At 45.1% G+C, this 25,332-nt stretch overlaps 43 pseudogenes; all 43 read left to right on the forward strand.

Annotated features, from left to right (window-relative positions):
* Nucleotides 1-1,155: 1,155 nt before the first annotated feature.
* On the forward strand, nt 1,156-1,274 carry LOC140082618 (5S ribosomal RNA; annotated as a pseudogene).
* A 70-nt stretch (nt 1,275-1,344) lies between these two features.
* Nucleotides 1,345-1,463, forward strand: LOC140093671 (5S ribosomal RNA; annotated as a pseudogene).
* Nucleotides 1,464-3,422: 1,959 nt separating this feature from the next.
* Nucleotides 3,423-3,541, forward strand: LOC140082620 (5S ribosomal RNA; annotated as a pseudogene).
* A 70-nt stretch (nt 3,542-3,611) lies between these two features.
* On the forward strand, nt 3,612-3,730 carry LOC140093672 (5S ribosomal RNA; annotated as a pseudogene).
* A 1,015-nt stretch (nt 3,731-4,745) lies between these two features.
* On the forward strand, nt 4,746-4,864 carry LOC140082622 (5S ribosomal RNA; annotated as a pseudogene).
* Nucleotides 4,865-4,934: 70 nt separating this feature from the next.
* Nucleotides 4,935-5,053, forward strand: LOC140078507 (5S ribosomal RNA; annotated as a pseudogene).
* Nucleotides 5,054-5,500: 447 nt separating this feature from the next.
* LOC140096882 (5S ribosomal RNA) lies at nt 5,501-5,619 on the forward strand (annotated as a pseudogene).
* A 448-nt stretch (nt 5,620-6,067) lies between these two features.
* Nucleotides 6,068-6,186, forward strand: LOC140079072 (5S ribosomal RNA; annotated as a pseudogene).
* Nucleotides 6,187-6,256: 70 nt separating this feature from the next.
* LOC140091983 (5S ribosomal RNA) lies at nt 6,257-6,375 on the forward strand (annotated as a pseudogene).
* A 447-nt stretch (nt 6,376-6,822) lies between these two features.
* LOC140096478 (5S ribosomal RNA) lies at nt 6,823-6,941 on the forward strand (annotated as a pseudogene).
* A 70-nt stretch (nt 6,942-7,011) lies between these two features.
* Nucleotides 7,012-7,130, forward strand: LOC140086171 (5S ribosomal RNA; annotated as a pseudogene).
* Nucleotides 7,131-7,955: 825 nt separating this feature from the next.
* LOC140082623 (5S ribosomal RNA) lies at nt 7,956-8,074 on the forward strand (annotated as a pseudogene).
* Nucleotides 8,075-8,144: 70 nt separating this feature from the next.
* LOC140096150 (5S ribosomal RNA) lies at nt 8,145-8,263 on the forward strand (annotated as a pseudogene).
* A 637-nt stretch (nt 8,264-8,900) lies between these two features.
* LOC140082624 (5S ribosomal RNA) lies at nt 8,901-9,019 on the forward strand (annotated as a pseudogene).
* Nucleotides 9,020-9,089: 70 nt separating this feature from the next.
* On the forward strand, nt 9,090-9,208 carry LOC140079073 (5S ribosomal RNA; annotated as a pseudogene).
* A 447-nt stretch (nt 9,209-9,655) lies between these two features.
* On the forward strand, nt 9,656-9,774 carry LOC140095431 (5S ribosomal RNA; annotated as a pseudogene).
* A 259-nt stretch (nt 9,775-10,033) lies between these two features.
* Nucleotides 10,034-10,152, forward strand: LOC140091207 (5S ribosomal RNA; annotated as a pseudogene).
* A 70-nt stretch (nt 10,153-10,222) lies between these two features.
* On the forward strand, nt 10,223-10,341 carry LOC140087259 (5S ribosomal RNA; annotated as a pseudogene).
* Nucleotides 10,342-10,411: 70 nt separating this feature from the next.
* LOC140079075 (5S ribosomal RNA) lies at nt 10,412-10,530 on the forward strand (annotated as a pseudogene).
* A 1,014-nt stretch (nt 10,531-11,544) lies between these two features.
* On the forward strand, nt 11,545-11,663 carry LOC140096883 (5S ribosomal RNA; annotated as a pseudogene).
* Nucleotides 11,664-12,111: 448 nt separating this feature from the next.
* LOC140096884 (5S ribosomal RNA) lies at nt 12,112-12,230 on the forward strand (annotated as a pseudogene).
* A 70-nt stretch (nt 12,231-12,300) lies between these two features.
* Nucleotides 12,301-12,419, forward strand: LOC140097146 (5S ribosomal RNA; annotated as a pseudogene).
* Nucleotides 12,420-12,678: 259 nt separating this feature from the next.
* Nucleotides 12,679-12,797, forward strand: LOC140097681 (5S ribosomal RNA; annotated as a pseudogene).
* A 259-nt stretch (nt 12,798-13,056) lies between these two features.
* Nucleotides 13,057-13,175, forward strand: LOC140088843 (5S ribosomal RNA; annotated as a pseudogene).
* Nucleotides 13,176-13,245: 70 nt separating this feature from the next.
* Nucleotides 13,246-13,364, forward strand: LOC140095877 (5S ribosomal RNA; annotated as a pseudogene).
* Nucleotides 13,365-13,434: 70 nt separating this feature from the next.
* On the forward strand, nt 13,435-13,553 carry LOC140095688 (5S ribosomal RNA; annotated as a pseudogene).
* A 1,204-nt stretch (nt 13,554-14,757) lies between these two features.
* LOC140096887 (5S ribosomal RNA) lies at nt 14,758-14,876 on the forward strand (annotated as a pseudogene).
* A 259-nt stretch (nt 14,877-15,135) lies between these two features.
* LOC140086442 (5S ribosomal RNA) lies at nt 15,136-15,254 on the forward strand (annotated as a pseudogene).
* A 259-nt stretch (nt 15,255-15,513) lies between these two features.
* On the forward strand, nt 15,514-15,632 carry LOC140079076 (5S ribosomal RNA; annotated as a pseudogene).
* A 69-nt stretch (nt 15,633-15,701) lies between these two features.
* LOC140095878 (5S ribosomal RNA) lies at nt 15,702-15,820 on the forward strand (annotated as a pseudogene).
* Nucleotides 15,821-17,024: 1,204 nt separating this feature from the next.
* Nucleotides 17,025-17,143, forward strand: LOC140078574 (5S ribosomal RNA; annotated as a pseudogene).
* Nucleotides 17,144-17,591: 448 nt separating this feature from the next.
* Nucleotides 17,592-17,710, forward strand: LOC140093276 (5S ribosomal RNA; annotated as a pseudogene).
* A 1,014-nt stretch (nt 17,711-18,724) lies between these two features.
* On the forward strand, nt 18,725-18,843 carry LOC140078575 (5S ribosomal RNA; annotated as a pseudogene).
* A 448-nt stretch (nt 18,844-19,291) lies between these two features.
* LOC140093277 (5S ribosomal RNA) lies at nt 19,292-19,410 on the forward strand (annotated as a pseudogene).
* Nucleotides 19,411-19,480: 70 nt separating this feature from the next.
* LOC140095543 (5S ribosomal RNA) lies at nt 19,481-19,599 on the forward strand (annotated as a pseudogene).
* Nucleotides 19,600-20,991: 1,392 nt separating this feature from the next.
* On the forward strand, nt 20,992-21,110 carry LOC140078164 (5S ribosomal RNA; annotated as a pseudogene).
* Nucleotides 21,111-21,558: 448 nt separating this feature from the next.
* On the forward strand, nt 21,559-21,677 carry LOC140095544 (5S ribosomal RNA; annotated as a pseudogene).
* Nucleotides 21,678-23,069: 1,392 nt separating this feature from the next.
* On the forward strand, nt 23,070-23,188 carry LOC140078576 (5S ribosomal RNA; annotated as a pseudogene).
* Nucleotides 23,189-23,636: 448 nt separating this feature from the next.
* Nucleotides 23,637-23,755, forward strand: LOC140094960 (5S ribosomal RNA; annotated as a pseudogene).
* Nucleotides 23,756-23,825: 70 nt separating this feature from the next.
* On the forward strand, nt 23,826-23,944 carry LOC140095545 (5S ribosomal RNA; annotated as a pseudogene).
* A 259-nt stretch (nt 23,945-24,203) lies between these two features.
* Nucleotides 24,204-24,322, forward strand: LOC140088844 (5S ribosomal RNA; annotated as a pseudogene).
* A 637-nt stretch (nt 24,323-24,959) lies between these two features.
* LOC140082625 (5S ribosomal RNA) lies at nt 24,960-25,078 on the forward strand (annotated as a pseudogene).
* Nucleotides 25,079-25,148: 70 nt separating this feature from the next.
* LOC140089569 (5S ribosomal RNA) lies at nt 25,149-25,267 on the forward strand (annotated as a pseudogene).
* The last annotated feature ends 65 nt before the right edge of the window (nt 25,268-25,332 follow it).

The following is a 25,332-nucleotide window of genomic DNA, read 5'->3' on the forward strand; positions in this document are numbered from 1 at the left end:
AGGTTCAAATTGAACAGCTGCTGTCAACGGCCATTCTAAGCTGAATGTGCCTGCTCTTGTCAGATTGCAGCAGCAATGCAGCTTAAGGCTTGGCAAGTACCAGCATGGGAGACTGGCTTGGAATCCCAAGTTCTGGTGACCTTTTTGAACCTGAAAATTGTGTTAGTTTCTATATAAGATAGTAGAAGAAGGTTCAAATTGAACAACTGCTGTCAATGGCCAATCTAAGCTGAATGTGCCTGCTCTAGCCAGATCGCAGCAGCAATGCAGCTTAAGGCTTGGCAAGTACCAGCATGGGAGACTGGCTAGGAATCCCAAGTTCTGTTGACCTTTTCGAACCTGAAAATGTGTTAGTTTCTCTATGAGATAGTAAAAGAAGGTTCAAATTGAACAGCTGCTGTCAACGGCCATTCTAAGCTGAATGTGCGTGCTCTTGTCAGATCGCAGCAGCGATGCAGCTTAAGGCTTGGCAAGTACCAGCATGGGAGACTTGCTTGGCATCCCAAGTTCTGGTGACCTTTTTGAACCTGAAAATTGTGTTAGTTTCTCTATGAGATAGCAAAAGAAGGTTCAAATTGAACAGCTGCTGTCAACGGCCATTCTAAGCTGAATGTGCCTGCTCTTGTCAGATTGCAGCAGCAATGCAGCTTAAGGCTTGGCAAGTACCAGCATGGGAGACTGGCTTGGAATCCCAAGTTCTGGTGACCTTTTTGAACCTGAAAATTGTGTTAGTTTCTATATAAGATAGTAGAAGAAGGTTCAAATTGAACAACTGCTGTCAATGGCCATTCTAAGCTGAATGTGCCTGCTCTAGCCAGATCGCAGCAGCAATGCAGCTTAAGGCTTGGCAAGTACCAGCATGGGAGACTGGCTGGGAATCCCAAGTTCCGTTGCCCTTTTTGAACCTGAAAATTGTGTTAGTTTCTTTATGAGATAGTAAAAGAACTTTCAAATTGAACAGCTGCTGTCAACGGCCATTCTAAGCTGAATGTGCGTGCTCTTGTCAGATCGCAGCAGCGATGCAGCTTAAGGCTTGGCAAGTACCAGCATGGGAGACTGGCTTGGAATCCCAAGTTCTGGTGACCTTTATGAACCTGAAAATTGTGTTAGTTTCTATATGAGGTAGTAGAAGAAGGTTCAAATTGACCAACTGCTGTCAATGGCCATTCTAAGCTGAATGTGCCTGCTCTCGTCAGATCGCAGCAGCAATGCAGCTTAAGGCTTGGCAAGTACCAGCATGGGAGACTGGCTGGGAATCCCAAGTTCCGTTGACCTTTTTGAACCTGAAAATTGTGTTAGTTTCTCTATGAGATAGTAAAAGAAGGTTCAAATTGAACAGCTGCTGTCAACGGCCATTCTAAGCTGAATGTGCCTGCTCTCATCAGATCGAAGCAGCAATGCAGCTTAAGGCTTGGCAAGTACCAGCATGGGAGACTGGCTGGGAATCCCAAGTTCTGTTGACCTTTATGAACCTAAAAATTGTGCTAGTTTCTCTATGAGATAGTAAAAGAAGGTTCAAATTGAACAGCTGATGTCAACGGCCATTCTAAGCTGAATGTGCGTGCTCTTGTCAGATCGCAGCAGCGATGCAGCTTAAGGCTTGGCAAGTTCCAGCATGGGAGACTGGCTGGGAATCCCAAGTTCTGTTGACCTTTTTGAACTTGAAAATTGTTTTAGTTTCTCTATGAGATAGTAAAAGAAGGTTCAATTTGAAATGCTGCTGTCAACGGCCATTCTAAGCTGAATGTGTGTGCTCTTGTCAGATCGCAGCAGCAATGCAGCTTAAGGCTTGGCAAGTACCAGCATGGGAGACTGGCTGGGAATCCCAAGTTCTGTTGACCTTTTTGAACCTGAAAATTGTGTTAGTTTCTCTATGAGATAGTAAAAGAAGGTTCAAATTGAACAGCTGCTGTCAACGGCCATTCTAAGCTGAATGTGCGGGCTCTTGTCAGATCGCAGCAGCGATGCAGCTTAAGGCTTGGCAAATACCAGCATGGGAGACTGGCTGGGTATCCCAAGTTCTGGTGACTTTTTTGAACCTGAAAACTGTGTTAGTTTCTCTATGAGATAGTAGAAGAAGGTTCAAATTGAACAACTGCTGTCAACGGCCATTCTAAGCTGAATGTGTGTGCTCTTGTCAGATTGTAGCAGCGATGCAGCTTAAGGCTTGGCAAGTACCAGCATGGGGGACTGGCTGGGAATCCCAAGTTCTGGTGACCTTTTTGAACCTGAAAATTGTGTTAGTTTCTCTATGAGATAGCAAAAGAAGGTTCAAATTGAACAGCTGCTGTCAACGGCCATTCTAAGCTGAATGTGCCTGCTCTTGTCAGATTGCAGCAGCAATGCAGCTTAAGGCTTGGCAAGTACCAGCATGGGAGACTGGCTTGGAATCCCAAGTTCTGGTGACCTTTTTGAACCTGAAAATTGTGTTAGTTTCTATATAAGATAGTAGAAGAAGGTTCAAATTGAACAACTGCTGTCAATGGCCAATCTAAGCTGAATGTGCCTGCTCTAGCCAGATCGCAGCAGCAATGCAGCATAAGGCTTGGCAAGTACCAGCATGGGAGACTGGCTAGGAATCCCAAGTTCTGTTGACCTTTTTGAACCTGAAAATGTGTTAGTTTCTCTATGAGATAGTAAAAGAAGGTTCAAATTGAACAGCTGCTGTCAACGGCCATTCTAAGCTGAATGTGCGTGCTCTTGTCAGATCGCAGCAGCGATGCAGCTTAAGGCTTGGCAAGTACCAGCATGGGAGACTTGCTTGGAATCCCAAGTTCTGGTGACCTTTTTGAACCTGAAAATTGTGTTAGTTTCTCTATGAGATAGCAAAAGAAGGTTCAAATTGAACAGCTGCTGTCAACGGCCATTCTAAGCTGAATGTGCCTGCTCTTGTCAGATTGCAGCAGCAATGCAGCTTAAGGCTTGGCAAGTACCAGCATGGGAGACTGGCTTGGAATCCCAAGTTCTGGTGACCTTTTTGAACCTGAAAATTGTGTTAGTTTCTATATAAGATAGTAGAAGAAGGTTCAAATTGAACAACTGCTGTCAATGGCCATTCTAAGCTGAATGTGCCTGCTCTAGCCAGATCGCAGCAGCAATGCAGCTTAAGGCTTGGCAAGTACCAGCATGGGAGACTGGCTTGGAATCCCAAGTTCTGGTGACCTTTTTGAACCTGAAAATTGTGTTAGTTTCTTTATGAGATAGTAAAAGAACTTTCAAATTGAACAGCTGCTGTCAACGGCCATTCTAAGCTGAATGTGCGTGCTCTTGTCAGATCGCAGCAGCGATGCAGCTTAAGGCTTGGCAAGTACCAGCATGGGAGACTGGCTTGGAATCCCAAGTTCTGGTGACCTTTATGAACCTGAAAATTGTGTTAGTTTCTATATGAGGTAGTAGAAGAAGGTTCAAATTGACCAACTGCTGTCAATGGCCATTCTAAGCTGAATGTGCCTGCTCTCGTCAGATCGCAGCAGCAATGCAGCTTAAGGCTTGGCAAGTACCAGCATGGGAGACTGGCTGGGAATCCCAAGTTCCGTTGACCTTTTTGAACCTGAAAATTGTGTTAGTTTCTCTATGAGATAGCAAAAGAAGGTTCAAATTGAACAGCTGCTGTCAACGGCCATTCTAAGCTGAATGTGCCTGCTCTCATCAGATCGAAGCAGCAATGCAGCTTAAGGCTTGGCAAGTACCAGCATGGGAGACTGGCTGGGAATCCCAAGTTCTGTTGACCTTTATGAACCTAAAAATTGTGCTAGTTTCTCTATGAGATAGTAAAAGAAGGTTCAAATTGAACAGCTGATGTCAACGGCCATTCTAAGCTGAATGTGCGTGCTCTTGTCAGATCGCAGCAGCGATGCAGCTTAAGGCTTGGCAAGTTCCAGCATGGGAGACTGGCTGGGAATCCCAAGTTCTGTTGACCTTTTTGAACTTGAAAATTGTTTTAGTTTCTCTATGAGATAGTAAAAGAAGGTTCAATTTGAAATGCTGCTGTCAACGGCCATTCTAAGCTGAATGTGTGTGCTCTTGTCAGATCGCAGCAGCAATGCAGCTTAAGGCTTGGCAAGTACCAGCATGGGAGACTGGCTGGGAATCCCAAGTTCCGTTGACCTTTTTGAACCTGAAAATTGTGTTAGTTTCTCTATGAGATAGTAAAAGAAGGTTCAAATTGAACAGCTGCTGTCAACGGCCATTCTAAGCTGAATGTGCGGGCTCTTGTCAGATCGCAGCAGCGATGCAGCTTAAGGCTTGGCAAATACCAGCATGGGAGACTGGCTGGGTATCCCAAGTTCTGGTGACTTTTTTGAACCTGAAAACTGTGTTAGTTTCTCTATGAGATAGTAGAAGAAGGTTCAAATTGAACAACAGCTGTCAACGGCCATTCTAAGCTGAATGTGTGTGCTCTTGTCAGATTGTAGCAGCGATGCAGCTTAAGGCTTGGCAAGTACCAGCATGGGAGACTGGCTGGGAATCCCAAGTTCTGTTGACCTTTTTGAACCTGAAAATTGTGTTAGTTTCTCTATGAGATAGTAAAAGAAGGTTCAAATTGAACAGCTGCTGTCAACGGCCATTCTAAGCTGAATGTGCGTGCTCTTGTCAGATCGCAGCAGCGATGCAGCTTAAGGCTTGGCAAGTACCAGCATGGGAGACTGGCTTGGAATCCCTAGTTCTGGTGACCTTTTTGAACCTGAAAATTGTGTTAGTTTCTATATGAGATAGTAGAAGAAGGTTCAAATTGAACAACTGATGTCAATGGCCATTCTAAGCTGAATGTGCCTGCTCTCGTCAGATCGCAGCAGCAATGCAGCTTAAGGCTTGGCAAGTACCAGCATGGGAGACTGGCTGGGAATCCCAAGTTCCGTTGACCTTTTTGAACCTGAAAATTGTGTTAGTTTCTCTATGAGATAGTAAAAGAAGGTTCAAATTGAACAGCTGCTGTCAACGGCCATTCTAAGCTGAATGTGCCTGCTCTCGTCAGATCGCAGCAGCGATGCAGCTTAAGGCTTGGCAAGTACCAGCATGGGAGACTGGCTGGGAATCCCAAGTTCTGTTGACCTTTTTGAACCTGAAAATGTGTTAGTTTCTCTATGAGATAGTAAAAGAAGGTTCAATTTGAACAGCTGCTGTCAACGGCCATTCTAAGCTGAATGTGCGTGCTCTTGTCAGATCGCAGCAGCGATGCAGCTTAAGGCTTGGCAAATACCAGCATGGGAGACTGGCTTGGAATCCCAAGTTCTGGTGACCTTTTTGAACCTAAAAATTGTGTTAGTTTCTCTATGAGATAGCAAAAGAAGGTTCAAATTGAACAGCTGCTGTCAACGGCCATTCTAAGCTGAATGTGCCTGCTCTTGTCAGATTGCAGCAGCAATGCAGCTTAAGGCTTGGCAAGTACCAGCATGGGAGACTGGCTTGGAATCCCAAGTTCTGGTGACCTTTTTGAACCTGAAAATTGTGTTAGTTTCTATATAAGATAGTAGAAGAAGGTTCAAATTGAACAACTGCTGTCAATGGCCATTCTAAGCTGAATGTGCCTGCTCTCGCCAGATCGCAGCAGCAATGCAGCTTAAGGCTTGGCAAGTACCAGCATGGGAGACTGGCTGGGAATCCCAAGTTCCGTTGCCCTTTTTGAACCTGAAAATTGTGTTAGTTTCTCTATGAGATAGTAAAAGAAGGTTCAAATTGAACAGCTGCTGTCAACGGCCATTCTAAGCTGAATGTGCGTGCTCTTGTCAGATCGCAGCAGCGATGCAGCTTAAGGCTTGGCAAGTTCCAGCATGGGAGACTGGCTGGGAATCCCAAGTTCTGTTGATGTTTTTGAACTTGAAAATTGTTTTGGTTTCTCTATGAGATAGTAAAAGAAGGTTCAAATTGAACAGCTTCTGTCAACGGCCATTCTAAGCTGAATGTGCGTGCTCTTGTCAGATCGCAGCAGCGATGCAGCTTAAGGCTTGGCAAGTACCAGCATGGGAGACTGGCTGAGAATCCCAAGTTCTGGTGACTTTTTTGAACCTGAAAATTGTGTTAGTTTCTCTATGAGATAATAAAAGAAGGTTCAAATTGAACAGCTGCTGTCAACGGCCATTCTAAGCTGAATGTGCCTGCTCTCGTCAGATCGCAGCAGCAATGCAGCTTAAGGCTTGGCAAGTACCAGCATGGGAGACTGGCTGGGAATCCCAAGTTCTGTTGACCTTTTTGAACCTGAAAATTGTGTTAGTTTCTCTATGAGATAGTAAAAGAAGGTTCAAATTGGACAGCTGCTGTCAACGGCCATTCTAAGCTGAATGTGCCTGCTCTCGTCAGATCGCAGCAGCAATGCAGCTTAAGGCTTGGCAAGTCCCAGCATGGGAGACTGGCTGGGAATCCCAAGTTCTGTTGACCTTTTTGAACCTGAAAATGTGTTAGTTTCTCTATGAGATAGTAAAAGAAGGTTCAAATTGAACAGCTCCTGTCAACAGCCAATCTAAGCTGAATGTGCGTGCTCTTGTCAGATCGCAGCAGCGATGCAGCTTAAGGCTTGGCAAGTACCAGCATGGGAGACTGGCTGGGAATCCCAAGTTCCGTTGACCTTTTTGAACCTGAAAATTGTGTTAGTTTCTGTATGAGATAGTAAAAGAAGGTTCAAATTGAAAAGCTGCTGTCAACGTCAATTCTAAGCTGAATGTGCGTGCTCTTCTCAGATCGCAGCAGCGATGCAGCTTAAGGCTTGGCAAGTACCAGCATGGGAGACTGGCTGGGAATCCCAAGTTCTGGTGACCTTTTTGAACCTGAAAATTGTGTTAGTTTCTCTATGAGATAGTAGAAGAAGGTTCAAATTGAACAACTGCTGTCAATGGCCATTCTAAGCTGAATGTGCCTGCTCTCGCCAGATCGCAGCAGCAATGCAGCTTAAGACTTGGCAAGTACCAGCATGGGAGACTGGCTGGGAATCCCAAGTTCCGTTGACCTTTTTGAACCTGAAAATTGTGTTAGTTTCTCTATGAGATAGTAAAAGAAGGTTCAAATTGAACAGCTGCTGTCAACGGCCATTCTAAGCTGAATGTGCCTGCTCTCGTCAGATCGCAGCAGCAATGCAGCTTAAGGCTTGGCAAGTACCAGCATGGGAGACTGGCTAGGAATCCCAAGTTCTGTTGACCTTTTTGAACCTGAAAATGTGTTAGTTTCTCTATGAGATAGTAAAAGAAGGTTCAAATTGAACAGCTGCTGTCAACGGCCATTCTAAGCTGAATGTGCGTGCTCTTGTCAGATCGCAGCAGCGATGCAGCTTAAGGCTTGGCAAGTACCAGCATGGGAGAATGGCTTGGAATCCCAAGTTCTGGTGACCTTTTTGAACCTGAAAATTGTGTTAGTTTCTCTATGAGATAGCAAAAGAAGGTTCAAATTGAACAGCTGCTGTCAACGGCCATTCTAAGCTGAATGTGCCTGCGCTTGTCAGATTGCAGCAGCAATGCATCTTAAGGCTTGGCAAGTACCAGCATGGGAGACTGGCTTGGAATCCCAAGTTCTGGTGACCTTTTTGAACCTGAAAATTGTGTTAGTTTCTATATAAGATAGTAGAAGAAGGTTCAAATTGAACAACTGCTGTCAATGGCCATTCTAAGCTGAATGTGCCTGCTCTAGCCAGATCGCAGCAGCAATGCAGCTTAAGGCTTGGCAAGTACCAGCATGGGAGACTGGCTGGGAATCCCAAGTTCCGTTGCCCTTTTTAAACCTGAAAATTGTGTTAGTTTCTCTATGAGATAGTAAAAGAACTTTCAAATTGAACAGCTGCTGTCAACGGCCATTCTAAGCTGAATGTGCGTGCTCTTGTCAGATCGCAGCAGCGATGCAGCTTAAGGCTTGGCAAGTACCAGCATGGGAGACTGGCTTGGAATCCCAAGTTCTGGTGACCTTTTTGAACCTGAAAATTGTGTTAGTTTCTATATGAGATAGTAGAAGAAGGTTCAAATTGAACAACTGCTGTCAATGGCCATTCTAAGCTGAATGTGCCTGCTCTCGTCAGATCGCAGCAGCAATGCAGCTTAAGGCTTGGCAAGTACCAGCATGGGAGACTGGCTGGGAATCCCAAGTTCCGTTGACCTTTTTGAACCTGAAAATTGTGTTAGTTTCTCTATGAGATAGCAAAAGAAGGTTCAAATTGAACAGCTGCTGTCAACGGCCATTCTAAGCTGAATGTGCCTGCTCTTGTCAGATCGCAGCAACAATGCAGCTTAAGGCTTGGCAAGTACCAGCATGGGAGACTTGCTGGGAATCCCAAGTTACGTTGACCTTTTTGAACCTGAAAATTGTGTTAGTTTCTCTATGAGATAGTAAAAGAAGGTTCAAATTGAACAGCTGCTGTCAACGGCCATTCTAAGCTGAATGTGCGTGCTCTTGTCAGATCGCAGCAGCGATGCAGCTTAAGGCTTGGCAAGTACCAGCATGGGAGACTGGCTGGGAATCCCAAGTTCTGGTGACTTTTTTGAACCTGAAAACTGTGTTAGTTTCTCTATGAGATAGTAGAAGAAGGTTCAAATTGAACAACTGCTGTCAACGGCCATTCTAAGCTGAATGTGTGTGCTCTTGTCAGATCGCAGCAGCGATGCAGCTTAAGGCTTGGCAAGTACCAGCATGGGAGACTGGCTGGGAATCCCAAGTTCTGTTGACCTTTTTGAACCTGAAAATTGTGTTAGTTTCTCTATGAGATAGTAAAAGAAGGTTCAAATTGAACAGCTGCTGTCAACGGCCATTCTAAGCTGAATGTGCGTGCTCTTGTCAGATCGCAGCAGCGATGCAGCTTAAGGCTTGGCAAGTACCAGCATGGGAGACTGGCTTGGAATCCCAAGTACTGGTGACCTTTTTGAACCTGAAAATTGTGTTAGTTTCTATATGAGATAGTAGAAGAAGGTTCAAATTGAACAACTGCTGTCAATGGCCATTCTAAGCTGAATGTGCCTGCTCTCGTCAGATCGCAGCAGCAATGCAGCTTAAGGCTTGGCAAGTACCAGCATGGGAGACTGGCTGGGAATCCCAAGTTCCGTTGACCTTTTTGAACCTGAAAATTGTGTTAGTTTCTCTATGAGATAGTAAAAGAAGGTTCAAATTGAACAGCTGCTGTCAACGGCCATTCTAAGCTGAATGTGCCTGCTCTCGTCAGATCGCAGCAGCAATGCAGCTTAAGGCTTGGCAAGTACCAGCATGGGAGACTGGCTGGGAATCCCAAGTTCTGTTGACCTTTTTGAACCTGAAAATGTGTTAGTTTCTCTATGAGATAGTAAAAGAAGGTTCAAATTGAACAGCTGCTGTCAACGGCCATTCTAAGCTGAATGTGCCTGCTCTTGTCAGATTGCAGCAGCAATGCAGCTTAAGGCTTGGCAAGTACCAGCATGGGAGACTGGCTGGGAATCCCAAGTTCCGTTGCCCTTTTTGAACCTGAAAATTGTGTTAGTTTCTCTATGAGATAGTTAAAGAAGGTTCAAATTGAGCAGCTGCTGTCAACGGCCATTCTAAGCTGAATGTGCGTGCTCTTGTCAGATCGCAGCAGCGATGCAGCTTAAGGCTTGGCAAGTTCCAGCATGGGAGACTGGCTGGGAATCCCAAGTTCTGTTGACGTTTTTGAACTTGAAAATTGTTTTAGTTTCTCTATGAGATAGTAAAAGAAGGTTCAATTTGAAATGCTGCTGTCAACGGCCATTCTAAGCTGAATGTGCCTGCTCTTGTCAGATCGCAGCAGCAATGCAGCTTAAGGCTTGGCAAGTACCAGCATGGGAGACTGGCTTGGAATCCCAAGTTCCGTTGACCTTTTTGAACCTGAAAATTGTGTTAGTTTCTCTATGAGATAGTAAAAGAAGGTTCAAATTGAACAGCTGCTGTCAACGGCCATTCTAAGCTGAATGTGCGTGCTCTTATCAGATCGCAGCAGCGATGCAGCTTAAGGCTTGGCAAGTACCAGCATGGGAGACTGGCTGGGAATCCCAAGTTCTGGTGACTTTTTTGAACCTGAAAATTGTGTTAGTTTCTCTATGAGATAGTAAAAGAAGGTTCAAATTGAACAGCTGCTGTCAACGGCCATTCTAAGCTGAATGTGCCTGCTCTCGTCAGATCGCAGCAGCAATGCAGCTTAAGGCTTGGCAAGTACCAGCATGGGAGACTGGCTGGGAATCCCAAGTTCCGTTGACCTTTTTGAACCTGAAAATTGTGTTAGTTTCTCTATGAGATAGTAAAAGAAGGTTCAAATTGAACAGCTGCTGTCAACGGCCATTCTAAGCTGAATGTGCCTGCTCTTGTCAGATCGCAGCAGCGATGCAGCTTAAGGCTTGGCAAGTACCAGCATGGGAGACTGGCTGGGAATCCCAAGTTCCGTTGACCTTTTTGAACCTGAAAATTGTGTTAGTTTCTCTATGAGATAGTAAAAGAAGGTTCAAATTGGACAGCTGCTGTCAACGGCCATTCTAAGCTGAATGTGCCTGCTCTCGTCAGATCGCAGCAGCAATGCAGCTTAAGGCTTGGCAAGTACCAGCATGGGAGACTGGCTGGGAATCCCAAGTTCTGTTGACCTTTTTGAACCTGAAAATGTGTTAGTTTCTCTATGAGATAGTAAAAGAAGGTTCAAATTGAACAGCTGCTGTCAACGGCCATTCTAAGCTGAATGTGCGTGCTCTTGTCAGATCGCAGCAGCGAAGCAGCTTAAGGCTTGGCAAGTACCAGCATGGGAGACTGGCTTGGAATCCCAAGTTCTGGTGACCTTTTTGAACCTGAAAATTGTGTTAGTTTCTCTATGAGATAGCAAAAGAAGGTTCAAATTGAACAGCTGCTGTCAACGGCCATTCTAAGCTGAATGTGCCTGCTCTTGTCAGATTGCAGCAGCAATGCAGCTTAAGGCTTGGCAAGTACCAGCATGGGAGACTGGCTTGGAATCCCAAGTTCTGGTGACCTTTTTGAACCTGAAAATTGTGTTAGTTTCTATATAAGATAGTAGAAGAAGGTTCAAATTGAACCACTGCTGTCAACGGCCATTCTAAGCTGCATGTGCCTGCTCTCGCCAGATCGCAGCAGCAATGCAGCATAAGGCTTGGCAAGTACCAGCATGGGAGACTGGCTGGGAATCCCAAGTTCCGTTGCCCTTTTTGAACCTGAAAATTGTGTTAGTTTCTCTATGAGATAGTAAAAGAAGGTTCAAATTGAACAGCTGCTGTCAACGGCCATTCTAAGCTTAATGTGCGTGCGCTTGTCAGATCGCAGCAGCGATGCAGCTTAAGGCTTGGCAAGTACCAGCATGGGAGACTGGCTTGGAATCCCAAGCTCTGGTGACCTTTTTGAACCTGAAAATTGTGTTAGTTTCTCTATGAGATAGCAAAAGAAGGTTCAAATTGAACAGCTGCTGTCAACGGCCATTCTAAGCTGAATGTGCCTGCTCTTGTCAGATTGCAGCAGCAATGCAGCTTAAGGCTTGGCAAGTACCAGCATGGGAGACTGGCTTGGAATCCCAAGTTCTGGTGACCTTTTTGAACCTGAAAATTGTGTTAGTTTCTATATAAGATAGTAGAAGAAGGTTCAAATTGAACAACTGCTGTCAATGGCCATTCTAAGCTGAATGTGCCTGCTCTCGCCAGATCGCAGCAGCAATGCAGCTTAAGGCTTGGCAAGTACCAGCATGGGAGACTGGCTGGGAATCCCAAGTTCCGTTGCCCTTTTTGAACCTGAAAGTTGTGTTAGTTTCTCTATGAGATAGTAAAAGAAGGTTCAAATTGAACAGCTGCTGTCAACAGCCATTCTAAGCTGAATGTGCGTGCTCTTGTCAGATCGCAGCAGCGATGCAGCTTAAGGCTTGGCAAGTACCAGCATGGGAGACTGGCTTGGAATCCCAAGTTCTGGTGACCTTTTTGAACCTGAAAATTGTGTTAGTTTCTCTATGAGATAGCAAAAGAAGGTTCAAATTGAACAGCTGCTGTCAACGGCCATTCTAAGCTGAATGTGCCTGCTCTTGTCAGATTGCAGCAGCAATGCAGCTTAAGGCTTGGCAAGTACCAGCATGGGAGACTGGCTTGGAATCCCAAGTTCTGGTGACCTTTTTGAACCTGAAAATTGTGTTAGTTTCTATATAAGATAGTAGAAGAAGGTTCAAATTGAACAACTGCTGTCAATGGCCATTCTAAGCTGAATGTGCCTGCTCTCGCCAGATCGCAGCAGCAATGCAGCTTAAGGCTTGGCAAGTACCAGCATGGGAGACTGGCTGGGAATCCCAAGTTCCGTTGCCCTTTTTGAACCTGAAAATTGTGTTAGTTTCTCTATGAGATAGTAAAAGAAGGTTCAAATTGAACAGCTGCTGTCAACGGCCATTCTAAGCTGAATGTGCGTGCTCTTGTCAGATCGCAGCAGCGATGCAGCTTAAGGCTTGGCAAGTACCAGCATGGGAGACTGGCTGGGAATCCCAAGTTCTGTTGACCTTTTTGAACCTGAAAATTGTGTTAGTTTCTCTATGAGATAGTAAAAGAAGGTTCAAATTGAACAGCTGCTGTCAACGGCAATTCTAAGCTGAATGTGCGTGCTCTTCTCAGATCGCAGCAGCGATGCAGCTTAAGGCTTGGCAAGTACCAGCATGGGAGACTGGCTGGGAATCCCAAGTTCTGTTGACCTTTTTGAATCTGAAAATTGTGTTAGTTTCTCTATGAGATAGTAAAAGAAGGTTCAAATTGAACTGCTGCTGTCAACGGCAATTCTAAGCTGAATGTGCCTGCTCTCGTCAGATTGCAGCAGCAATGCAGCTTAAGGCTTGGCAAGTACCAGCATGGGAGACTGGCTGGGAATCCCAAGTTCCGTTGCCCTTTTTGAACCTGAAAATTGTGTTAGTTTCTCTATGAGATAGTAAAAGAAGGTTCAAATTGAACAGCTGCTGTCAACGGCCATTCTAAGCTGAATGTGCGTGCTCTTGTCAGATCGCAGCAGCGATGCAGCTTAAGGCTTGGCAAGTTCCAGCATGGGAGACTGGCTGGGAATCCCAAGTTCTGTTGACGTTTTTGAGCTTGAAAATTGTTTTAGTTTCTCTATGAGATATTAAAAGAAGGTTCAATTTGAATTGCTGCTGTCAACGGCCATTCTAAGCTGAATGTGCCTGCTCTTGTCAGATCGCAGCAGCAATGCAGCTTAAGGCTTGGCAAGTACCAGCATGGGAGACTGGCTGGGAATCCCAAGTTCCGTTGACCTTTTTGAACCTGAAAATTGTGTTAGTTTCTCTATGAGATAGTAAAAGAAGGTTCAAATTGAACAGCTGCTGTCAACGGCCATTCTAAGCTGAATGTGCGTGCTCTTGTCAGATCGCAGCAGCGATGCAGCTTAAGGCTTGGCAAGTACCAGCATGGGAGACTGGCTGGGAATCCCAAGTTCCGTTGACCTTTTTGAACCTGAAAATTGTGTTAGTTTCTCTATGAGATAGTAAAAGAAGGTTCAAATTGAACAGCTGCTGTCAACGGCCATTCTAAGCTGAATGTGCCTGCTCTCGTCAGATCGCAGCAGCAATGCAGCTTAAGGCTTGGCAAGTACCAGCATGCGAGACTGGCTGGGAATCCCAAGTTCTGTTGACCTTTTTGAACCTGAAAATTGTGTTAGTTTCTCTATGAGATAGTAGAAGAAGGTTCAAATTGAACAACTGCTGTCAACGGCCATTCTAAGCTGAATGTGTGTGCTCTTTTCAGATCGCAGCAGCGATGCAGCTTAAGGCTTGGCAAGTACCAGCATGGGAGACTCGCTGGGAATCCCAAGTTCTGTTGACCTTTTTGAACCTGAAAATTGTGTTAGTTTCTCTATGAGATAGTAAAAAAAGGTTCAAATTGAACAGCTGCTGTCAACGGCCATTCTAAGCTGAATGTGCGTGCTCTTGTCAGATTGCAGCAGCGATGCAGCTTAAGGCTTGGCAAGTACCAGCATGGGAGACTGGCTTGGAATCCCAAGTTCTGGTGACCTTTTTGAACCTGAAAATTGTGTTAGTTTCTCTATGAGATAGCAAAAGAAGGTTCAAATTGAACAGCTGCTGTCAACGGCCATTCTAAGCTGAATGTGCCTGCTCTTGTCAGATTGCAGCAGCAATGCAGCTTAAGGCTTGGCAAGTACCAGCATGGGAGACTGGCTTGGAATCCCAAGTTCTGGTGACCTTTTTGAACCTGAAAATTGTGTTAGTTTCTATATAAGATAGTAGAAGAAGGTTCAAATTGAACAACTGCTGTCAACGGCCATTCTAAGCTGAATGTGCCTGCTCTCGAAAGATCGCAGCAGCAATGCAGCATAAGGCTTGGCAAGTACCAGCATGGGAGACTGGCTGGGAATCCCAAGTTCCGTTGCCCTTTTTGAACCTGAAAATTGTGTTAGTTTCTCTATGAGATAGTAAAAGAAGGTTCAAATTGAACAGCTGCTGTCAACGGCCATTCTAAGCTGAATGTGCGTGCTCTTGTCAGATCGCAGCAGCGATGCAGCTTAAGGCTTGGCAAGTACCAGCATGGTAGACTGGCTTGGAATCCCAAGTTCTGGTGCCCTTTTTGAACCTGAAAATTGTGTTAGTTTCTCTATGAGATAGCAAAAGAAGGTTCAAATTGAACAGCTGCTGTCAACGGCCATTCTAAGCTGAATGTGCCTGCTCTTGTCAGATTGCAGCAGCAATGCAGCTTAAGGCTTGGCAAGTACCAGCATGGGAGACTGGCTTGGAATCCCAAGTTCTGGTGACCTTTTTGAACCTGAAAATTGTGTTAGTTTCTATATAAGATAGTAGAAGAAGGTTCAAATTGAACAACTGCTGTCAATGGCCATTCTAAGCTGAATGTGCCTGCTCTCGCCAGATCGCAGCAGCAATGCAGCTTAAGGCTTGGCAAGTACCAGCATGGGAGACTGGCTGGGAATCCCAAGTTCCGTTGCCCTTTTTGAACCTGAAAATTGTGTTAGTTTCTCTATGAGATAGTAAAAGAAGTTTCAAATTGAACAGCTGCTGTCAACGGCCATTCTAAGCTGAATGTGCGTGCTCTTGTCAGATCGCAGCAGCGATGCAGCTTAAGGCTTGGCAAGTTCCAGCATGGGAGACTGGCTGGGAATCCCAAGTTCTGTTGACGTTTTTGAACTTGAAAATTGTTTTGGTTTCTCTATGAGATAGTAAAAGAAGGTTCAATTTGAAATGCTGCTGTCAACGGCCATTCTAAGCTGAATGTGCCTGCTCTTGTCAGATCGCAGCAGCAATGCAGCTTAAGGCTTGGCAAGTACTAGCATGGGAGACTGGCTGGGAATCCCAAGTTCCGTTGACCTTTTTGAACCTGAAAATTGTGTTAGTTTCTCTATCAGATAGTAAAAGAAGGTTCAAATTGAACAGCTTCTGTCAACGGCCATTCTAAGCTGAATGTGCGTGCTCTTGTCAGATCGCAGCAGCGATGCAGCTTAAGGCTTGGCAAGTACCAGCATGGGAGACTGGCTGGGAATCCCAAGTTCTGGTGACCTTTTTGAACCTGAAAATTGTGTTAGTTTCTCTATGAGATAGTAAAAGAAGGTTCAAATTGAACAGCTGCTGTCAACGGCCATTCTAAGCTGAATGTGCCTGCTCTCGTCAGATCGCAGCAGCAATGCAGCTTAAGGCTTGGCAAGTACCAGCATGGGAGACTGGCTGGGAATCCCAAGTTCTGTTGACCTTTTTGAACCTGAAAATGTGTTAGTTTCTCTATGAGATAGTAAAAGAAGGTTCAAATTGAACAGCTGCTGTCAACGGCCATTCTAAGCTGAATGTGCGTGCTCTTGTCAGATCGCAGCAGCGATGCAGCTTAAGGCTTGGCAAGTACCAGCATGGGAGACTGGCTGGGAATCCCAAGTTCCGTTGACCTTTTTGAACCTGAAAATTGTGTTCGTTTCTGTATGAGATAGTAAAAGAAGGTTCAAATTGAAAAGCTGCTGTCAACGGCAATTCTAAGCTGAATGTGCGTGCTCTTCTCAGATCGCAGCAGCGATGCAGCTTAAGGCTTGGCAAGTACCAGCATGGGAGACTGTCTGGGAATCCCAAGTTCCGTTGACCGTTTTTGAACCTTAAAATTGTGTTAGTTTCTGTATGAGATAGTAAAAGAAGGTTCAAATTGAAAAGCTGCTGTCAACGGCAATTCTAAGCTGAATGTGCGTGCTCTTCTCAGATCGCAGCAGCGATGCAGCTTAAGGCTTGGCAAGTACCAGCATGGGAGACTGGCTGGGAATCCCAAGTTCTGGTGACCTTTTTGAACCTGAAAATTGTGTTAGTTTCTCTATGAGATAGTAGAAGAAGGTTCAAATTGAACAACTGCTGTCAACGGCCATTCTAAGCTGAATGTGTGTGCTCTTTTCAGATCGCAGCAGCGATGCAGCTTAAGGCTTGGCAAGTACCAGCATGGGAGACTGGCTGGGAATCCCAAGTTCCGTTGACCTTTTTGAACCTGAAAATGTGTTAGTTTCTATATAAGATAGTAGAAGAAGGTTCAAATTGAACAACTGCTGTCAATGGCCATTCTAAGCTGAATGTGCCTGCTCTCGCCAGATCGCAGCAGCAATGCAGCTTAAGGCTTGGCAAGTACCAGCATGGGAGACTGGCTGGGAATCCCAAGTTCTGGTGACCTTTTTGAACCTGAAAATTGTGTTAGTTTCTATATAAGATAGTAGAAGAAGGTTCAAATTGAACAACTGCTGTCAATGGCCATTCTAAGCTGAATGTGCCTGCTCTTGCCAGATCGCAGCAGCAATGCAGCTTAAGGCTTGGCAAGTACCAGCATGGGAGACTGGCTGGGAATCCCAAGTTCCGTTGCCCTTTTTGAACCTGAAAATTGTGTTAGTTTCTCTATGAGATAGTAAAAGAAGGTTCAAATTGAACAGCTGCTGTCAACGGCCATTCTAAGCTGAATGTGCGTGCTCTTGTCAGATCGCGGCAGCGATGCAGCTTAAGGCTTGGCAAATACCAGCATGGGAGACTGGCTTGGAATCCCAAGTTCTGGTGACCTTTTTGAACCTGAAAATTGTGTTATTTTCTATATGAGATAGTAGAAGAAGGTTCAAATTGAACAACTGCTGTCAATGGCCATTCTAAGCTGAATGTGCCTGCTCCCGTCAGATCGCAGCAGCAATGCAGCTTAAGGCTTGGCAAGTACCAGCATGGGAGACTGGCTGGGAATCCCAAGTTCTGTTGACCTTTTTGAACCTGAAAATTGTGTTAGTTTCTCTATGAGATAGTAAAAGAAGGTTCAAATTGAACAGCTGCTGTCAACGGCCATTCTAAGCTGAATGTGCGTGCTCTTGTCAGATCGCAGCAGCGATGCAGCTTAAGGCTTGGCAAGTACCAGCATGGGAGACTGGCTGGGAATCCCAAGTTCCGTTGCCCTTTTTGAACCTGAAAATTGTGTTAGTTTCTCTATGAGATAGTAAAAGAACTTTCAAATTGAACAGCTGCTGTCAACGGCCATTCTAAGCTGAATGTGCGTGCTCTTGTCAGATCGCAGCAGCGATGCAGCTTAAGGCTTGGCAAGTACCAGCATGGGAGACTGGCTTGGAATCCCAAGTTCTGGTGTCCTTTTTGAACCTGAAAATTGTGTTAGTTTCTATATGAGATAGTAGAAGAAGGTTCAAATTGAACAACTGCTGTCAATGGCCATTCTAAGCTGAATGTGACTGCTCTCGTCAGATCGCAGCAGCAATGCAGCTTAAGGCTTGGCAAGTACCAGCATGGGAGACTGGCTGGGAATCCCAAGTTCCGTTGACCTTTTTGAACCTGAAAATTGTGTTAGTTTCTCTATGAGATAGTAAAAGAAGGTTCAAATTGAAAAGCTGCTGTCAACGGCAATTCTAAGCTGAATGTGCGTGCTCTTCTCAGATCGCAGCAGCGATGCAGCTTAAGGCTTGGCAAGTACCAGCATGGGAGACTGGCTGGGAATCCCAAGTTCTGGTGACCTTTTTGAACCTGAAAATTGTGTTAGTTTCTCTATGAGATAGTAGAAGAAGGTTCAAATTGAACAACTGCTGTCAACGGCCATTCTAAGCTGAATGTGTGTGCTCTTTTCAGATCGCAGCAGCGATGCAGCTTAAGGCTTGGCAAGTACCAGCATGGGAGACTGGCTGGGAATCCCAAGTTCCGTTGACCTTTTTGAACCTGAAAATGTGTTAGTTTCTATATAAGATAGTAGAAGAAGGTTCAAATTGAACAACTGCTGTCAATGGCCATTCTAAGCTGAATGTGCCTGCTCTCGCCAGATCGCAGCAGCAATGCAGCTTAAGGCTTGGCAAGTACCAGCATGGGAGACTGGCTGGGAATCCCAAGTTCTGGTGACCTTTTTGAACCTGAAAATTGTGTTAGTTTCTATATAAGATAGTAGAAGAAGGTTCAAATTGAACAACTGCTGTCAATGGCCATTCTAAGCTGAATGTGCCTGCTCTTGCCAGATCGCAGCAGCAATGCAGCTTAAGGCTTGGCAAGTACCAGCATGGGAGACTGGCTGGGAATCCCAAGTTCCGTTGCCCTTTTTGAACCTGAAAATTGTGTTAGTTTCTCTATGAGATAGTAAAAGAAGGTTCAAATTGAACAGCTGCTGTCAACGGCCATTCTAAGCTGAATGTGCGTGCTCTTGTCAGATCGCGGCAGCGATGCAGCTTAAGGCTTGGCAAGTACCAGCATGGGAGACTGGCTTGGAATCCCAAGTTCTGGTGACATTTTTGAACCTGAAAATTGTGTTATTTTCTATATGAGATAGTAGAAGAAGGTTCAAATTGAACAACTGCTGTCAATGGCCATTCTAAGCTGAATGTGCCTGCTCCCGTCAGATCGCAGCAGCAATGCAGCTTAAGGCTTGGCAAGTACCAGCATGGGAGACTGGCTGGGAATCCCAAGTTCTGTTGACCTTTTTGAACCTGAAAATTGTGTTAGTTTCTCTATGAGATAGTAAAAGAAGGTTCAAATTGAACAGCTGCTGTCAACGGCCATTCTAAGCTGAATGTGCGTGCTCTTGTCAGATCGCAGCAGCGATGCAGCTTAAGGCTTGGCAAGTACCAGCATGGGAGACTGGCTGGGAATCCCAAGTTCCGTTGCCCTTTTTGAACCTGAAAATTGTGTTAGTTTCTCTATGAGATAGTAAAAGAACTTTCAAATTGAACAGCTGCTGTCAATGGCCATTCTAAGCTGAATGTGCGTGCTCTTGTCAGATCGCAGCAGCGATGCAGCTTAAGGCTTGGCAAGTACCAGCATGGGAGACTGGCTTGGAATCCCAAGTTCTGGTGTCCTTTTTGAACCTGAAAATTGTGTTAGTTTCTATATGAGATAGTAGAAGAAGGTTCAAATTGAACAACTGCTGTCAATGGCCATTCTAAGCTGAATGTGACTGCTCTCGTCAGATCGCAGCAGCAATGCAGCTTAAGGCTTGGCAAGTACCAGCATGGGAGACTGGCTGGGAATCCCAAGTTCCGTTGACCTTTTTGAACCTGAAAATTGTGTTAGTTTCTCTATGAGATAGCAAAAGAAGGTTCACATTGAACAGCTGCTGTCAACGGCCATTCTAAGCTGAATGTGCCTGCTCTCGTCAGATCGAAGCAGCAATGCAGCTTAAGGCTTGGCAAGTACCAGCATGGGAGACTGGCTGGGAATCCCAAGTTCTGTTGACCTTTATGAACCTGAAAATTGTGTTAGTTTCTCTATGAGATAGTAAAAGAAGGTTCAAATTGAACAGCTGCTGTCAACGGCCATTCTAAGCTGAATGTGCGTGCTCTTGTCAGATCGCAGCAGCGATGCAGCTTAAGGCTTGGCAAGTTCCAGCATGGGAGACTGGCTGGGAATCCCAAGTTCTGTTGACCTTTATGAACCTGAAAATTGTGTTAGTTTCTCTATGAGATAGTAAAAGAAGGTTCAAATTGAACAGCTGCTGTCAACGGCCATTCTAAGCTGAATGTGCGTGCTCTTGTCAGATCGCAGCAGCGATGCAGCTTAAGGCTTGGCAAGTTCCAGCATGGGAGACTGGCTGGGAATCCCAAGTTCTGTTGACCTTTTTGAACTTGAAAATTGTTTTAGTTTCTCTATGAGATAGTAAAAGAAGGTTCAATTTGAAATGCTGCTGTCAACGGCCATTCTAAGCTGAATGTGCCTGCTCTTGTCAGATCGCAGCAGCAATGCAGCTTAAGGCTTGGCAAGTACCAGCATGGGAGACTGGCTGGGAATCCCAAGTTCTGGTGACCTTTTTGAACCTGAAAATTGTGTTAGTTTCTCTATGAGATAGTAGAAGAAGGTTCAAATTGAACAACTGCTGTCAACGGCCATTCTAAGCTGAATGTGTGTGCTCTTTTCAGATCGCAGCAGCGATGCAGCTTAAGGCTTGGCAAGTACCAGCATGGGAGACTGGCTGGGAATCCCAAGTTCCGTTGACCTTTTTGAACCTGAAAATGTGTTAGTTTCTATATAAGATAGTAGAAGAAGGTTCAAATTGAACAACTGCTGTCAATGGCCATTCTAAGCTGAATGTGCCTGCTCTCGCCAGATCGCAGCAGCAATGCAGCTTAAGGCTTGGCATGTACCAGCATGGGAGACTGGCTGGGAATCCCAAGTTCTGGTGACCTTTTTGAACCTGAAAATTGTGTTAGTTTCTATATAAGATAGTAGAAGAAGGTTCAAATTGAACAACTGCTGTCAATGGCCATTCTAAGCTGAATGTGCCTGCTCTTGCCAGATCGCAGCAGCAATGCAGCTTAAGGCTTGGCAAGTACCAGCATGGGAGACTGGCTGGGAATCCCAAGTTCCGTTGCCCTTTTTGAACCTGAAAATTGTGTTAGTTTCTCTATGAGATAGTAAAAGAAGGTTCAAATTGAACAGCTGCTGTCAACGGCCATTCTAAGCTGAATGTGCGTGCTCTTGTCAGATCGCGGCAGCGATGCAGCTTAAGGCTTGGCAAGTACCAGCATGGGAGACTGGCTTGGAATCCCAAGTTCTGGTGACCTTTTTGAACCTGAAAATTGTGTTATTTTCTATATGAGATAGTAGAAGAAGGTTCAAATTGAACAACTGCTGTCAATGGCCATTCTAAGCTGAATGTGCCTGCTCCCATCAGATCGCAGCAGCAATGCAGCTTAAGGCTTGGCAAGTACCAGCATGGGAGACTGGCTGGGAATCCCAAGTTCTGTTGACCTTTTTGAACCTGAAAATTGTGTTAGTTTCTCTATGAGATAGTAAAAGAAGGTTCAAATTGAACAGCTGCTGTCAACGGCCATTCTAAGCTGAATGTGCGTGCTCTTGTCAGATCGCAGCAGCGATGCAGCTTAAGGCTTGGCAAGTACCAGCATGGGAGACTGGCTGGGAATCCCAAGTTCCGTTGCCCTTTTTGAACCTGAAAATTGTGTTAGTTTCTCTATGAGATAGTAAAAGAACTTTCAAATTGAACAGCTGCTGTCAACGGCCATTCTAAGCTGAATGTGCGTGCTCTTGTCAGATCGCAGCAGCGATGCAGCTTAAGGCTTGGCAAGTACCAGCATGGGAGACTGGCTTGGAATCCCAAGTTCTGGTGTCCTTTTTGAACCTGAAAATTGTGTTAGTTTCTATATGAGATAGTAGAAGAAGGTTCAAATTGAACAGCTGCTGTCAACGGCCATTCTAAGCTGAATGTGCCTGCTCTCGTCAGATCGAAGCAGCAATGCAGCTTAAGGCTTGGCAAGTACCAGCATGGGAGACTGGCTGGGAATCCCAAGTTCTGTTGACCTTTTTGAACCTGAAAATTGTGTTAGTTTCTCTATGAGATAGTAAAAGAAGGTTCAAATTGAACAGCTGCTGTCAACGGCCATTCTAAGCTGAATGTGCGTGCTCTTGTCAGATCGCAGCAGCGATGCAGCTTAAGGCTTGGCAAGTTCCAGCATGGGAGACTGGCTGGGAATCCCAAGTTCTGTTGACCTTTATGAACCTGAAAATTGTGTTAGTTTCTCTATGAGATAGTAAAAGAAGGTTCAAATTGAACAGCTGCTGTCAACGGCCATTCTAAGCTGAATGTGCGTGCTCTTGTCAGATCGCAGCAGCGATGCAGCTTAAGGCTTGGCAAGTTCCAGCATGGGAGACTGGCTGGGAATCCCAAGTTCTGTTGACCTTTTTGAACTTGAAAATTGTTTTAGTTTCTCTATGAAATAGTAAAAGAAGGTTCAATTTGAAATGCTGCTGTCAACGGCCATTCTAAGCTGAATGTGCCTGCTCTTGTCAGATCGCAGCAGCAATGCAGCTTAAGGCTTGGCAAGTACCAGCATGGGAGACTGGCTGGGAATCCCAAGTTCTGGTGACCTTTTTGAACCTGAAAATTGTGTTAGTTTCTCTATGAGATAGTAGAAGAAGGTTCAAATTGAACAACTGCTGTCAATGGCCATTCTAAGCTGAATGTGTGTGCTCTTTTCAAATCGCAGCAGCGATGCAGCTTAAGGCTTGGCAAGTACCAGCATGGGAGACTGGCTGGGAATCCCAAGTTCCGTTGACCTTTTTGAACCTGAAAATGTGTTAGTTTCTATATAAGATAGTAGAAGAAGGTTCAAATTGAACAACTGCTGTCAATGGCCATTCTAAGCTGAATGTGCCTGCTCTCGCCAGATCGCAGCAGCAATGCAGCTTAAGGCTTGGCAAGTACCAGCATGGGAGACTGGCTGGGAATCCCAAGTTCTGGTGACCTTTTTGAACCTGAAAATTGTGTTAGTTTCTATATAAGATAGTAGAAGAAGGTTCAAATTGAACAACTGCTGTCAATGGCCATTCTAAGCTGAATGTGCCTGCTCTTGCCAGATCGCAGCAGCAATGCAGCTTAAGGCTTGGCAAGTACCAGCATGGGAGACTGGCTGGGAATCCCAAGTTCCGTTGCCCTTTTTGAACCTGAAAATTGTGTTAGTTTCTCTATGAGACAGTAAAAGAAGGTTCAAATTGAACAGCTGCTGTCAACGGCCATTCTAAGCTGAATGTGCGTGCTCTTGTCAGATCGCGGCAGCGATGCAGCTTAAGGCTTGGCAAGTACCAGCATGGGAGACTGGCTTGGAATCCCAAGTTCTGGTGACCTTTTTGAACCTGAAAATTGTGTTATTTTCTATATGAGATAGTAGAAGAAGGTTCAAATTGAACAACTGCTGTCAATGGCCATTCTAAGCTGAATGTGCCTGCTCCCGTCAGATCGCAGCAGCAATGCAGCTTAAGGCTTGGCAAGTACCAGCATGGGAGACTGGCTGGGAATCCCAAGTTCTGTTGACCTTTTTGAACCTGAAAATTGTGTTAGTTTCTCTATGAGATAGTAAAAGAAGGTTCAAATTGAACAGCTGCTGTCAACGGCCATTCTAAGCTGAATGTGCGTGCTCTTGTCAGATCGCAGCAGCGATGCAGCTTAAGGCTTGGCAAGTACCAGCATGGGAGACTGGCTGGGAATCCCAAGTTCCTTTGCCCTTTTTGAACCTGAAAATTGTGTTAGTTTCTCTATGAGATAGTAAAAGAACTTTCAAATTGAACAGCTGCTGTCAACGGCCATTCTAAGCTGAATGTGCGTGCTCTTGTCAGATCGCAGCAGCGATGCAGCTTAAGGCTTGGCAAGTACCAGCATGGGAGACTGGCTTGGAATCCCAAGTTCTGGTGTCCTTTTTGAACCTGAAAATTGTGTTAGTTTCTATATGAGATAGTAGAAGAAGGTTCAAATTGAACAACTGCTGTCAATGGCCATTCTAAGCTGAATGTGACTGCTCTCGTCAGATCGCAGCAGCAATGCAGCTTAAGGCTTGGCAAGTACCAGCATGGGAGACTGGTTGGGAATCCCAAGTTCCGTTGACCTTTTTGAACCTGAAAATTGTGTTAGTTTCTCTATGAGATAGCAAAAGAAGGTTCACATTGAACAGCTGCTGTCAACGGCCATTCTAAGCTGAATGTGCCTGCTCTCGTCAGATCGAAGCAGCAATGCAGCTTAAGGCTTGGCAAGTACCAGCATGGGAGACTGGCTGGGAATCCCAAGTTCTGTTGACCTTTATGAACCTGAAAATTGTGTTAGTTTCTCTATGAGATAGTAAAAGAAGGTTCAAATTGAACAGCTGCTGTCAACGGCCATTCTAAGCTGAATGTGCGTGCTCTTGTCAGATCGCAGCAGCGATGCAGCTTAAGGCTTGGCAAGTTCCAGCATGGGAGACTGGCTGGGAATCCCAAGTTCTGTTGACCTTTTTGAACTTGAAAATTGTTTTAGTTTCTCTATGAGATAGTAAAAGAAGGTTCAATTTGAAATGCTGCTGTCAACGGCCATTCTAAGCTGAATGTGCCTGCTCTTGTCAGATCGCAGCAGCAATGCAGCTTAAGGCTTGGCAAGTACCAGCATGGGAGACTGGCTGGGAATCCCAAGTTCCGTTGACCTTTTTGAACCTGAAAATTGTGTTAGTTTCTCTATGAGATAGTAAAAGAAGGTTCAAATTGAACAGCTGCTGTCAACGGCCATTCTAAGCTGAATGTGCGTGCTCTTGTCAGATCGCAGCAGCGATGCAGCTTAAGGCTTGGCAAGTACCAGCATGGGAGACTGGCTGGGAATCCCAAGTTCTGGTGACTTTTTTGAACCTGAAAACTGTGTTAGTTTCTCTATGAGATAGTAGAAGAAGGTTCAAATTGAACAACTGCTGTCAACGGCCATTCTAAGCTGAATGTGTGTGCTCTTGTCAGATCGCAGAAGCGATGCAGCTTAAGGCTTGGCAAGTACCAGCATGGGAGACTGGCTGGGAATCCCAAGTTCTGTTGACCTTTTTGAACCTGAAAATTGTGTTAGTTTCTCTATGAGATAGTAAAAGAAGGTTCAAATTGAACAGCTTCTGTCAACGGCCATTCTAAGCTGAATGTGCATGCTCTTGTCAGATCGCAGCAGCGATGCAGCTTAAGGCTTGGCAAGTACCAGCATGGGAGACTGGCTTGGAATCCCAAGTTCTGGTGACCTTTTTGAACCTGAAAATTGTGTTAGTTTCTATATGAGTTAGTAGAAGAAGGTTCAAATTGAACAACTGCTGTCAATGGCCATTCTAAGCTGAATGTGCCTGCTCTCGTCAGATCGCAGCAGCAATGCAGCTTAAGGCTTGGCAAGTACCAGCATGGGAGACTGGCTGGGAATCCCAAGTTCCGTTGACCTTTTTGAACCTGAAAATTGTGTTAGTTTCTCTATGAGATAGTAAAAGAAGGTTCAAATTGAACAGCTGCTGTCAACGGCCATTCTAAGCTGAATGTGCCTGCTCTCGTCAGATTGCAGCAGCAATGCAGCTTAAGGCTTGGCAAGTACCAGCATGGGAGACTGGCTGGGAATCCCAAGTTCTGTTGACCTTTTTGAACCTGAAAATGTGTTAGTTTCTCTATGAGATAGTAAAAGAAGGTTCAAATTGAACAGC

This window comes from Engystomops pustulosus, chromosome 9, assembly GCF_040894005.1.
Source record: "Engystomops pustulosus chromosome 9, aEngPut4.maternal, whole genome shotgun sequence".
In the NCBI taxonomy this organism is placed as follows: Eukaryota; Metazoa; Chordata; class Amphibia; order Anura; family Leptodactylidae; genus Engystomops; species Engystomops pustulosus.